Source organism: Cherax quadricarinatus, chromosome 15 (genome assembly GCF_038502225.1).
Source record: "Cherax quadricarinatus isolate ZL_2023a chromosome 15, ASM3850222v1, whole genome shotgun sequence".
In the NCBI taxonomy this organism is placed as follows: domain Eukaryota; kingdom Metazoa; phylum Arthropoda; class Malacostraca; order Decapoda; family Parastacidae; genus Cherax; species Cherax quadricarinatus.
In genome coordinates, this window is record NC_091306.1 from 35,529,726 (window position 1) to 35,542,565 (window position 12,840).

At 35.9% G+C, this 12,840-nt stretch overlaps 1 protein-coding gene across 1 annotated transcript in view; it reads left to right on the forward strand.

Annotated features, from left to right (window-relative positions):
* The first annotated feature begins 6 nt into the window (after positions 1 to 6).
* The window catches only part of LOC128692048 (glycerol-3-phosphate dehydrogenase, mitochondrial), a 202,679-nt gene continuing 189,845 nt past the window's right edge, over positions 7 to 12,840 (forward strand). The window contains exon 1 of the mRNA XM_070085286.1: positions 7 to 19. The gene's annotated coding sequence lies outside the window, so the exon portion shown is untranslated. The remainder of the gene's footprint in view (positions 20 to 12,840) is intronic.

The following is a 12,840-nucleotide window of genomic DNA, read 5'->3' on the forward strand; positions in this document are numbered from 1 at the left end:
CTAGATGCAGCAATTAAAGGTTTGTTAATGTCTATGTACAAGTTAAAAATTGTATGTAAATGCATGTATTTCAATTAATGTAAGCACAGTGATGTTCTTTGGATGTTTACTGATGGGTTTTCACTACACCTGAAATCGAGTATGGTGGGACCTCGAGTTTCAAAATTAATCTGTTCCAGGAGCTAGTTCTAAAGTCAAAATGTTTGAAATTCGAATTAATATTTCCCATAAGAAATAATGTAAATACAATTAATCCATTCCAGAAACCCAAAATTATTCACTAAAATACATTTTATAGAGATTAATTATAGTTTTATAGTAGGGCCCCACTTATATGGCAGGTTAGGTTCCAGGCTACCGGCGTAAAGTGGAAATTGCCATAAAGTGGAACACCCTTTTCTTCACTTATAAATGCATACAAATACTAGATAACAAGTTTACACTAACATATATTAAGTTAGCAGTAGAACTAGGCATCAAAAAACAAAAAAGTACAATACACACATAGTGCACTCATTACTTACCTTAAAATATTTATAGTCTTAATCTAGGGTGAGACAAGTAGTATTTATTGTAAGAAATCAAGTGTGGTATGTATGGTAGTCAGCCGGGCTACCATACCAGGCTACCCCACCTACACATAATATTCTATTACATTTAAGCATCCCAGAGCAATAAAATGCATATAAAGTTTACTCATTACTTACCTTAAAATATTTGTAGTCTTAATCTAGGGCGAGATGAGTAGTATTTATTGTAAGAAATCAAATGTGGTGTGTATGGTAGTCAGCCGGGCTACCATACCAGGCCATTCCACAAACATACTAATCTATAATATTTAAGCATCCCAGAGTGATAAAATGCATATACAGTTCACTCATTACTTACCTTAAGATATTTGTAATCTTAATGTAGGGTCAGGGGTGAGTAAACGAGATAAAACGAATAAATGAGAGTGAGAGAGAATGAGTACATGAGAGGGGACAGGCACAGAGCTTTGTAAACAAACCAGGCGAACGTAAGTTTTGTAAACAAACCAGGCGAACGTAAGTTTTGTAAACAAACAAAGTGTACACGTCTGGTTTGTGTACAAGTTGCATTGTATACAAGTTGTCTCTACATTGATGTTGTAGAATAAATAAAGAAGAACACTCCCATTCTCATGTAACACCATTTTTAGAAGAAATGACGCTCTGAGTGAAGGCAGTGGAAATAAGTCACTCTGTCTGACATTTTTTGGGTTATCCTAGGTTCTCTACACATGTGCTGTTGTGTATGATAATCTATGTAACTGTATTTGTGTATACCTGAATAAACTTACTTGCATACATACAAAAGGAATAATTTTCTACAGTTACCCCCAGTAACACATTTTCTCTTACGTTAGACTAGAGAAAATGTTATTCTTGCCATCACATGTACAAGTTATCTGGCTACGATATCTCATATTTATGTTTATTTATTCTGTTGTGGGGTGTATTTATCATCTTTATATGTTATGTATCATGTTTATTATATAATTTTGAAAAAAAATATCATGGATTAATGAAAATTTGTATATTAACATAATATACGATATTTAATGAGACTCGGTGATTATTATTATTATTATTATTATTATTATTATTATTATTATTATTATTATTATTGTTATTATTATCATTTCTAATATGGCATCACTTGTGCAAGTCGTCTGGCTACCACATCTCATATTAATGTTTATTTATTCTACTGTGGGGTGTATTTATCATCTTTATATGTTATGCATCGTGTTTATTATATAATTTTGAAAAAATATCATAGATGGATTAATGAAAATGTGTATATTAACGTAATATATGACATTTAAATGAGACTCGGTGATTATTATTATCATTAATAATATGACGTCTCGAGATATAAGACACTCTTACTGATTTTAATGTGTACCTGCACACCAGCACAGTGTGTAAATTTATTTAGGTACAGGTATACATAAGTATAATTATCAGAGTATATATAAAATATGAAATAACTTTTAAAAACACTTGAAATTTTGGAGTTTCCAGACAAAATGGAGAAACTTAGTGCTTACGGATCTCACAGAGAATGTAAACAAACAGGAAGGGGCGCGGTGACCATATTAGAAAGTCAGGTGGGGGAGCCGTATAGCGAGTTTTGGTCATAATTTGAAATGACCATATTAGTGGAACACCGTAAGCGAAACACCGTAAAGTGGGGCACTACTGTACACATGACAAACATACATAGTACAGTTAGTAAAAATTAAATAAACATTTAAATAAACATATAAAATAACTTTTACTGACCTTTATTGAAGATTGTTGATGGCATCTGGAAGATAGGGAGGAGAAGTGAGGGAGGACTTATTGTTTGGAAGGGGAATCCCCTTCCATAAAGACTTCAGGTAACAAGTCCTTATCTGACGTTACTTCCCTACTTTGTCTTTTAATGCCACTAGGACCAGCTTGAGAGTCACTGGACCCCTGTCTCACAAAATAACTGTCCACAGTCCTCTGTTTCTGGCGCCTCTTGAAGATTTCCCTAAAATGGGACGTGGTTCTACATAAGAACATGTAACAATGCCTAAGTGTACGTAATAAGGCAAACAGATTACTGGGATATATATCAAAAAGTGTAAGCAACAGAAGTTCAAAGGTTATATTACAGCTTTATACATCATTAGTAAGGCCTCGCCTAGATTACGCAGCTCAGATCTGGTCTCCACATTACAGAATGGACATAAATTCATTAGAAAACATTCAGCACTGAATGACTAAATTAATACATAGAATTAGAAATCTTCCTTATGAAGAAAGATTGAAGACCCTTAGCCCTTTTAGGGTCCGTCCCGTAGATCTATGGCTTTACATTCAGGGTCCAAGCTGTAGATCTACACCAAAATTCTAGCGGTGTCAAATTTAGCGCGAGAAGGCTGGTAGGCCTACATCTGAGAGAATGGGTCTGGGTGGTCAGTGTGCACACCATAGAAAAAAATCTGGACGCCTGCATGGCATTGTGGGAACGCCGGCAAAGTAGCTTTGTTCATTGTGCCTGGTGGCAAGGAAGCTCTCACTCCCCACTCACTCTCTGAGTGAATTCTGACTCTTCTTTTCGGAACTTACAGTTCTAAGACTGATGGAAGTGGAGCTGAAGACGAATTCTATGGTTTTGAACCATGTGGTACCATTGTGCCATATGGTACAATGGTGCCATGTCATACAATTCAAATTCAAATTCAAATTCAAAGTTTATTCTCTATAAAGATTACAATGTTGAATTTACAGAATTTGGTTGTTGTGTGGTTTACATGTAGTTAAATAATGATTACAGAGTGTACCACTAGAACGCCTAGCATGGCTAGGCATTTCGGGCAGACTTAGTTTAATTCTTTATTTTAAAATATTACAAATTATGAGGTAAGTTGGTATTATGGCTAAGTGACTAAATAATAGTTTGTGAGTTTAGCAATGTGAATGCTTTTGTTTTGGCACAGTACATAGTTTCAGTATTGGAGTATCATAGGATTCATTATTTTAAGATTGAGATTTATATTTCTGTTTATGTTCAAATGGGTAAGTGAGTGTAAGTGTGAACCACCAGGTGGTATTCGTGTAGTTAGTTGATGGGGTTTATCAGGGAGATAAGATGTTTTCTAATGGTAGTTTTGAAGGTGATGAATGTGTCTGCAGTTCTAGAGTTCTTAGGTAGGGTGTTCCAGATTTTAGGGCCTTTGACATACATTGAATTTTTGTAAAGGTTTAGTCGGACATGGGGAATGTCGTAGAGATGTTTGTGTCTGGTGTTATGCCTGTGGGTTCTGTCACAACTATCAAGAAAGCATTTTAGGTCAAGTTTGATATTGGAGTTTAAGGTCCTGTAGATGTAGATTGCACAGTAGTAAGTGTGGATGTACTGAACAGGGAGTAAGTTTAGATCTATGAAGAGTGGGGGGGTGTGTTGCCAGGGATGGGATTTAGTGATTATTCTTACTGCAGCTTTTTGTTGGGTTATTATTGGCTTTAGGTGTGTTGCTGCAGTTGATCCCCAAGCACAAATAGCATAGGTGAGGTATGGATAAATAAGTGAGTGGTATAGTGTGAGAAGGGCATTTTGCGGCACGTAGTATCGTATCTTGGAGAGGATCCCAACTGTTTTGGATACTTTTTTGGTTATGTGTTGGATATGGGTGCTGAAATTCAGGTTGTTGTCAAGGTATAGGCCTAGCAATTTGCCCTCATTATGTCTGGTAATTAGAGTGTTGTCGATCTTAATGTTAATTTGTGCATATCCTGCTCTGCTACCAAACATAATATAGTAGGTTTTGTCAGTGTTAAGCGTAAGTTTATTGGCTGTCATCCAAGTCGATATTTTGATCAGCTCCTCGTTAACAATGGTGTTGAGGGTGGCAAGATTAGGGTGAGAGATGACATAAGTCGTGTCGTCAGCAAAGAGAATGGGTTTCAGGTGTTGGGATACGTTTGGAAGATCATTGATGTATATGAGGAAGAGCAGGGGACCAAGGACACTTCCCTGCGGAACTCCAGTATCAAGTGGCCGTGTTGTTGATGCTGTGTCTTTAATGGTAACATACTGATACCTATTAGTAAGGTAAGATTTGAAATAAGCAAGCGCATGGCCACTTATACCGTAATGGTCAAGTTTGTGGAGTAGGATGTCGTGGTCTACTGTGTCAAAAGCTTTTCTTAGGTCAATAAAAATTCCTAGTGGATATTCCTTATTTTCCAATGCTGTGTAAAGCAGATCTAGCATTTTTATGATTGCATCATTAGTGCTTTTATTTTTCCTAAATCCAAATTGGCAGGGGTTGAGTATGTTTTGTGCTGTTATAAATGAATATAGTCTCCTGTGCACGAGTTTCTCAAAGATTTTGGATAGCAATGGTAAGTTTGATATTGGCCTATACTTGTTTAAGTCTGTAGGGTCACCACCTTTATGTATTGGTGTAACCCTTGCCATCTTGAGTAGTTTCGGGAAGGTGCTAGTTTCTAGTGACTTGTTAAAAAGTAATGAAATAGCATGCGAAAGGATATGGGCCGCTCGCTTGTACAGTAATGGTGGGACATTAGACAGATTCCCTGAGTTGTTTTTAAGTGACTTTATAATCTCAGTGACTTCCGAGGGCTCAGTTGGTGCAAGATAGAAGGAATTTGGGAAATTCCCATCTAGGTAGTCCCCGGCATGGGCATTAGTATGTGGGATTTTATTGGCGAGATTAGATCCTATGGTTGAGAAGAAGTCGTTTATCTTGTTAGCTGTGTCAGTGAGATGTAGTGGTGTTTCATTAGGTTTAGTTAGGACAATATTCTTGTTTTTTTTCAGTTTGTGGGTCTCTAGAATCTGAGTGTTTTCCAGGTCTTTTTTATATCTCCTCTAGTGTCTGTGAATCTACTGGAGTAGTATAGTTGTTTGGCTTTCTTTATTACTTTGGTGAGAACTGATGAATAGTGTTTAAGAATATCTTTGTGTATTAAGCCCTGTCTATATTGCTTTTCATATTGGTGTTTCTTGTCAATGGATTTCAGAATGGTGCTGGTTAGCCATGGGCAACCAAGCCGTTTGTTTGTGATCTGTTTCGTTTTTATAGGACAATGTTTGTTGTATAGTCTAAGTAATTTGTTAAGAAAAATGTCTGTCCAGTCATCAATACCATTGGCCTTGGAGAATTCTGTAGGCCAGTCAACAATCTCTAGGTCAGTTGTGAACTTCCTTATTGAGGCCTCGTCATGGAGTTTAAATGAGACTTTGTTGTATTCAAGTGGTGGTTTATTAATGTTTGTCAGGAGGAAGGTAGGGTAGTGGTCTGTAGTGCTATCTGTGATTATCCCTGATTTAAGGGGGGCTAGTATATTGGTCCATATGTGGTCTATTATGGTTGCACTTGTCTCAGTGAGCCTGGTTGGTTTAGTTATTGTTGGTATGAGAAGTGTGTTGTTCATATTGTTGATGAAATCAGTTACAGGCTGATCATCTAGTAAGCCAAGGTTTATGTTGAAGTCTCCAGCTAAGAGAAGGTGGTGCTTATTCATTTGTCTGTTTGTTATTAGTGACTTTAATTTCTCACTGAAATTTGGGATGTTTGTGTGAGGTATCCGGTAAATGGCACCGATTGTTATGGGTGTCTTAAGGTTTTTTACAGTAAAATTAGCAAAAATGTATTCCCCATATTCATCACTAAAGCAAGTGGTGCTAATACAAGATAATTGGTTAGAGTAATAGATTGCAATACCACCCCGAACTTGGTTTGGTCTGCAGTTGTGAATTGCTGTGTATCCTGGTAGAGGGTAGATATCTATTGTGTCCTGCTTAAGCCAGGTCTCAGTAAGAATAATGCAGGAGAAGGGTGTCTTTAGTGATTCAAGGAGTGCCAGGAGGTCATCATAGTGTTTGCTTAAGGACCTGATGTTGTAGTTAAGTACTGATAGGGTTTTAGCATTGTTTAGGATAGTGCTGGCTTGTGATGCTGTGTAATAAAGGCAGTTACTTTACAATAGGTTTTGATTGGGTGTCAGATTATGGAGGTTTAGATCAGGGTCAATGTGATCAATCATCTTCTAGGTTTAAATTATGGTTATTTATATCCTGAGTTATGTGTTGAGTTCTAGTACTGATATCTGTAGTGGTGGAAAGCTTGGATAAGTATATAGCTAGAGTATTTTGGTCATATAGAGTATAGTCACTACTACACATAATGAAGTTGATGTTGTCTATGTGTTGTGCTGGAATGAACTAAAGTACAACTAGGTATAAACTAGTAATATAAAAATACAAATTTAAAATAGAACAAGACTCTCACTTGTAATTGCACTAAGGTCTAATATAATGACTTTTGTGGAGTCTATGTTTTGAGCTAGAATGAGCTATAGTACAACTGGATTTAATCTAATAATATAAAAATACAAATTAAAAATAGCACCAGTCTCTCACTAGTAATTGCAATATGGTCTAATATAATGAATTTGGTATTGGCTATAGTACAACTGAGTTTAATCTAATAATATAAAAAAGGCACAAGACTCTCAATTGTAATTGTACTAAGGTGTTATATAAGTTGTATACAAGAATTAGAGTATAACTAGATTTAAATTGACAAGATAAAATATACAAGTTTAAGGTAGCAAAAGAATAAAAAAAGTAGAAAAAAAAAAGATATATGAGGTAGTTGGTACTAGTTAGCAAAAGATAGTTAAGGGCCTTGAACAATAATATAATTGAAATATACACTAATTGCACACACAATATAGTCACTAAGATATGAAAACAATCTTAGAGTAGGAATTATAATATAAACTTATAATATAAAAATACAAATTGAAATGGTACTTGCAATTGCACTAGAGTCTGGTATAGGTTGTTGACAAGATCAGGAGTATAACTAGATTTAAATTGACAAAATAAAATTCACAATTAAAGTACCAAAAGAATAATAATAAAAAATAACAATGGTTATGTCTTGGTTATAATATGATAGTAAGATGGTAGACAGGTACACAGGTACAAAGGATAATATAAAGGTTGGAGTTGAATTTACAAACTTGATAATTTGGCAACAAAATGTTATGGGAAGTATAAAATAATGCTTAATGTACAAAAGTAAAATTGACTGGTAGTAAATATGGTGTTTAATAAAATTTTAGTAAGTAATAATGATTACAAAAAAGTGAAAAAGCAATGTTTATTTCATTCAATATTGCACTGGTAGTCATACTTGAGGTTATTTGGCAGTACAAGGTAATTAAGAGTACTCTAAGATAGTAAATGTGGTATTAAAACAGGTAAAGGTAATTAGACAAGTAATGGTTATTAAATGTCAAAAATGTTAAGAGTAAATTGAAATTATAGTAAAAATGATAATTATTAATTTTAGTAAGTAATATCAATTGATAGTATTTAAAAAAATATGAGGTAGTAATATGGACAGAGAAAGTATCAATTCAGCTAATGTTTAAGCAAACAATAGTAAATAAGAAAATTACATAAGGTGACTTATGCTTACTAGTAAAATCACAAAATGAGGTAGTTGATTATTTAATTACTAAGAGATTGTACAATGAAATTTGAACAATAATGGAGCAAAACATACACTACACTACGTAGGCTTTTAGGTTGGACTTTGTTTAGTTATTCTCTGTAATATTAATATCCCTGAGAAATCGTGATAGATCATTCTCGTTCGTGATTGTGTACAGTTGACCTACATGGTATCATATGGTACAATGGCATCGTATGGTAGAGTGGTACTGTATGGTACAATGTACCATATAGTACATTGTACCATATGGTACAATGTACCATATGGTACAGGGACCCTAATGGAAATAAATCTGTCTGACTTTTTTGGGTTATCCTAGGTTCTCCAAACATATGCTGCTAAGTATGATATTCTATGTAACTTTATTTGTATATAACTAAATAAACTTACTTATGCCACATGCACTTGAGTAAGTTTATTCAGGTGTACAGAAATACAATTACATAGATTGTCATACATAGCAGCATACGTATAAAATCCTAGGAAACCCAAAAAAGACAGGGTGACTTATTTCCATAGTATCTTATTTCCCTGTATCTGTACCATATGGTGTCCTGTACTGTATGGTACCTTGTACCATGTGGTACCCTGTGCCATATGGTACCCTGTGCCATATGGTACCCTGTGCCATATGGTACCCTGCTCCATATGGTACCCTCTAACATATGATACCGTGTACCATATGGTCAACAGGTGTTGGTGGCATGAGACACCAGCCAAGACTGAGTGAGTGGCGACACAAGCTAGCTACTGACTCTGCAGTTTCCGAGACAAAGTGCTTTGTCATCCACCTCAAGGAACACGTCAGGTTCCTGTACACTTGTAAAGATATAATAGAACATTACTAATATACAACATTTTTGCATATTTTGTTGTAAACAACTATTGTAAACAAAATAATAATGAAAATATTAGTGTGTTTATTGTGTTGAATACAACAGTACCATATTGTACCATACAGTACAATGAACCATATGGTATCTTTGTACTGTATGGTACAATGTACCATATGGTACCATTGCATCATATGGTACCATATGGTACCATTACACCATAAGGTACCATTGCACCATATGGTACCATTGTATCATATGGTACCATTGTACCAAATGGTGCCATTGTACCATATGATACCATTGTATCATATGTTACCCTGAAGGGGTTAACCCCTTTAGGGTCCAAGGCCAAAATCTGAAGTGGTGCTCCAGTGTCCAAGAAATTTTGAAAAAAAAAAAAAAATTATTTTTTCATACAGAATTAAAGAGTATATTTTTGTGAAGGTAATAAGACAAAAAAAAAATTTCTGATCAGTATTTACTAAGATACAGTGGGGGGAAGTTGACCCAAAATGACCGGGTGGCGGCAATATCAGTGACTTCCACAAAATCCCATTTTTTTATTTTACGTTTTTTATGATTTTTTTCTTTTCTTTTCTAATTTTTTTCTTTTTCTAATAACATTTGTGGCCCGTGAGACCAGTATAATGTATATTGTATAAGTGTACACTCATTGTATTCAACACAATAACTGCACTAATTTGTTTATCATTATAGTGCTTACAAAACTTGTTTACAAGTTTATTATAAACAAAATGATGAAAATATTAGTGCGGTTATTGTGTTGAATACAATGGTACCATATAGTACCATATGCTACAGTGGTGCCATAGGGTGAAATTGTACCATATGGTACAATGGCACCATATGATACAATGGTACCATATGGTACAATGGCACATGATACAATAGTACCATATGATACAATGGTACCATATGGTACAATGGCACCATTTGGTACAGTGTTACCATAAGAACATAAGAACATAAGAAAGAAGGAACACTGCAACAGGCCTACTGTCCCACGCGGAGCAGGTCCATGTTGTCCCCCAGATTAGACCAATGACCTACCCCCGGATTATCCCAATGACCCACCCAGTCTGGTCATCCCCACTCAAGGATGGAGCACTGTAGCAGACCCAGCAGCACAAGCTAGTCAGGTCCAACTCACACCCACCCACACCCACTCATGTATTTATCTAACCTATTTTTAAAACTACACAACGTTTTAGCCTCAATAACTGTACTCAAGAGCTTGTTCCACTCATCCACAACTCTATTACCAAACCAGTGCTTTCCTATAGCCTTCCTGAATCTGAATTTTTCCAACTTGAAACCATTGCTGCGAGTCCTGTCTTGGCTGGAAATTTTCAGCGCACTATTTACATCCCCTTTATTTATTCCTGTTTTCCATTTATACACCTCGATCATATCCCCCCTAATTCTACACCTTTCGAGAGAGTGCGGATTCAGGGCCCTCAGTCTATCCTCATAGGGAAGATTTCTGACACATGGGGTCATCTTTGTCATCCTCCTTTGTACGTTTTCCAGAGCATTTATATCCATTCTATAATACGGTGACCAGAACTGAGCAGCATAGTCTAAATGAGGCCTAACCAAGGATATATAGAGTTGAAGAACAACCTGAGGATTTCTATTATTTATACTTCTAGATATGAAGCCAAGAATTCTGTTAGCTTTATTGCGAACACTAATGCACTGTTGTCTTGGTTTTAGATTACTGCTAACCAGAACTCTAAATCCTTTTTGCAATCGGTAGTATTAAGATCTACATTATTTAATTTATATGTGGCATGGTTATTTAACTGTCCAACATTTAGAACTTTGCATTTGTCAATATTAAACTGCATCTGCCACTTCTCCGACCATTGCGTCAGTCTATTCAAATCATCTTGGAGTGCTCTAATATCCTCATTAGAATGAATTGGATGGCCTATTTTGGTGTCATCAGCAAATTTGCTTATGTCGCTATTTATTCCCTCAACTATGTCGTTTATGTAAATTGTGAACAACAACAGGCCCAACACTGACCCCTGAGGAACACCGCTTGTGACGTGCCCTCATTTTGATTTCTCCCCATTTATGCAAACTCTCTGCTGTCTATTTGTCAGCCATGCCTCTACCCAGGAAAAAATTTCTCCTCCTCTTCCGTGTGCCCTAAGTTTCCTCAATAGCCTCTGGTGTGGAACTCTATCGAAAGCCTTACTGAAGTCCATATACACAATATCATATTCATTACCATGATCTACCTCCTCAAACACCTTAGTGAAAAAAGTTAGTAAATTCGTAAGACAGGAACTCCCCTTTGTAAAACCGTGTTGAGAATCATTAATGAATCTGTTCCTATCAAGATGGCTACGAATTGCTTCGGCAATTATTGATTCCATAAATTTTCCCACTATGGAGGTAAGGCTTATTGGTCTATAGTTCGAAGCCAAGGACCTGTCACCTGCCTTGTAAATAGGTATTACATTTGCCATTTTCCACTTATCAGGCACTATGCCAGTTTGTAGTGATATGTTAAAAAGATTAGCCAAAGGTATGCTAAGTTCCTCTTTACATTCCTTTAACACCCTTGCAAACAGTTCATCAGGACCTGGGGATCTGTTAGGTTTTAGTTTCTCTATTTGTCTGAGGACCATGTCACTAGTTACCACAATTATACATAGTTTATTATCATCCTGTTCTACGTAATCTATTATTTCAGGAATATTGCTAGTATTTTCCTGGGTGAAAACTGAGAGTAAGTAGGTATTTAGAATTTCACACATGTCCTTATCACTGTCAGCGATCTGACCAGAGTTACTCTTAAGTGGGCCAATCTTGTCCCTAATTTTACTTCTGTATACCTGAAAGAACCCTTTTGGGTTAGTCTTTGAATCCCTTGCGACCTTAGCCTCATAATCCCTTTTTGCTTTTCTTATTCCTTTTTTTATTTCTCTCTTTAATTGAATATATTGATTTCTTAACTGCCCATCCCCTCTTTTGATACGCCTATATATGCCTCTCTTTTGACCAATGAGATGTTTTAATCTATTGTTCATCCATTTGGGATCATTTTTGTTAGATCTAATTTCCTTACTTGGAACAAAAGTTGTCTGGGCAGCTAGAACTATGCTCTGAAAAACGTCATATTGGCAACCAAGATCACCTACCTGACCCATAGTCAGGACATCCCAATTTAGCCCACCCAAGTAATTTTTCAGTCCCATGAAGTCGCAAGTGAAAATCTGGGACAGAGATTTGATTGCAGTTATCTGGGTAATTCCATGATATATTGAAACTAAGTGATTTGTAATCACTTTCCCCAAGCTCATCATTAACCTCAAGATTATTAATTAGTGAATCTTTGTTGGCAAGAACCAAGTCAAGTAGATTGTTTTCTCTAGTTGGTGCTGTCACAACCTGTTCTAAAAAACAATCCTGAACTGTATCAAGAAAGTCACTAGACTCAAGATTTCCTGTCATATTGTTCCAATCAATTTGTCTAAAGTTAAAATCTCCCATTATCACAACATTTTCATATCTAGATGCCTTATGAATTTCATCCCATAACAGCTTACTGCACTCCCCATCAAGGTTTGGGGGCCTATAAATCACACCCAAAATTAATTTGTCACGTCCCTCGAGAAATTGTAGCCAAACCAATTCTGTGTTCGATGTTTCTAATCTTATATCATGTCTAAGACAACAATTAAAATTTTCTCTGACATACATCGCCACACCACCACCCTTCCTGTTGACCCTATCAGTGTGGAATAGTTTATAACCCTGAATGTTGCATTCAGAAGGCATTTCTCTATCTTTCAGGTTGAACCAGGTCTCTGTTATACCAATAATATCTATATTACCTACACTTGCAAGTAATTTTAGCTCATCTATCTTATTTCTTAGACTTCTACTATTTGTATAGTAAGCCTTTAGGGAGCT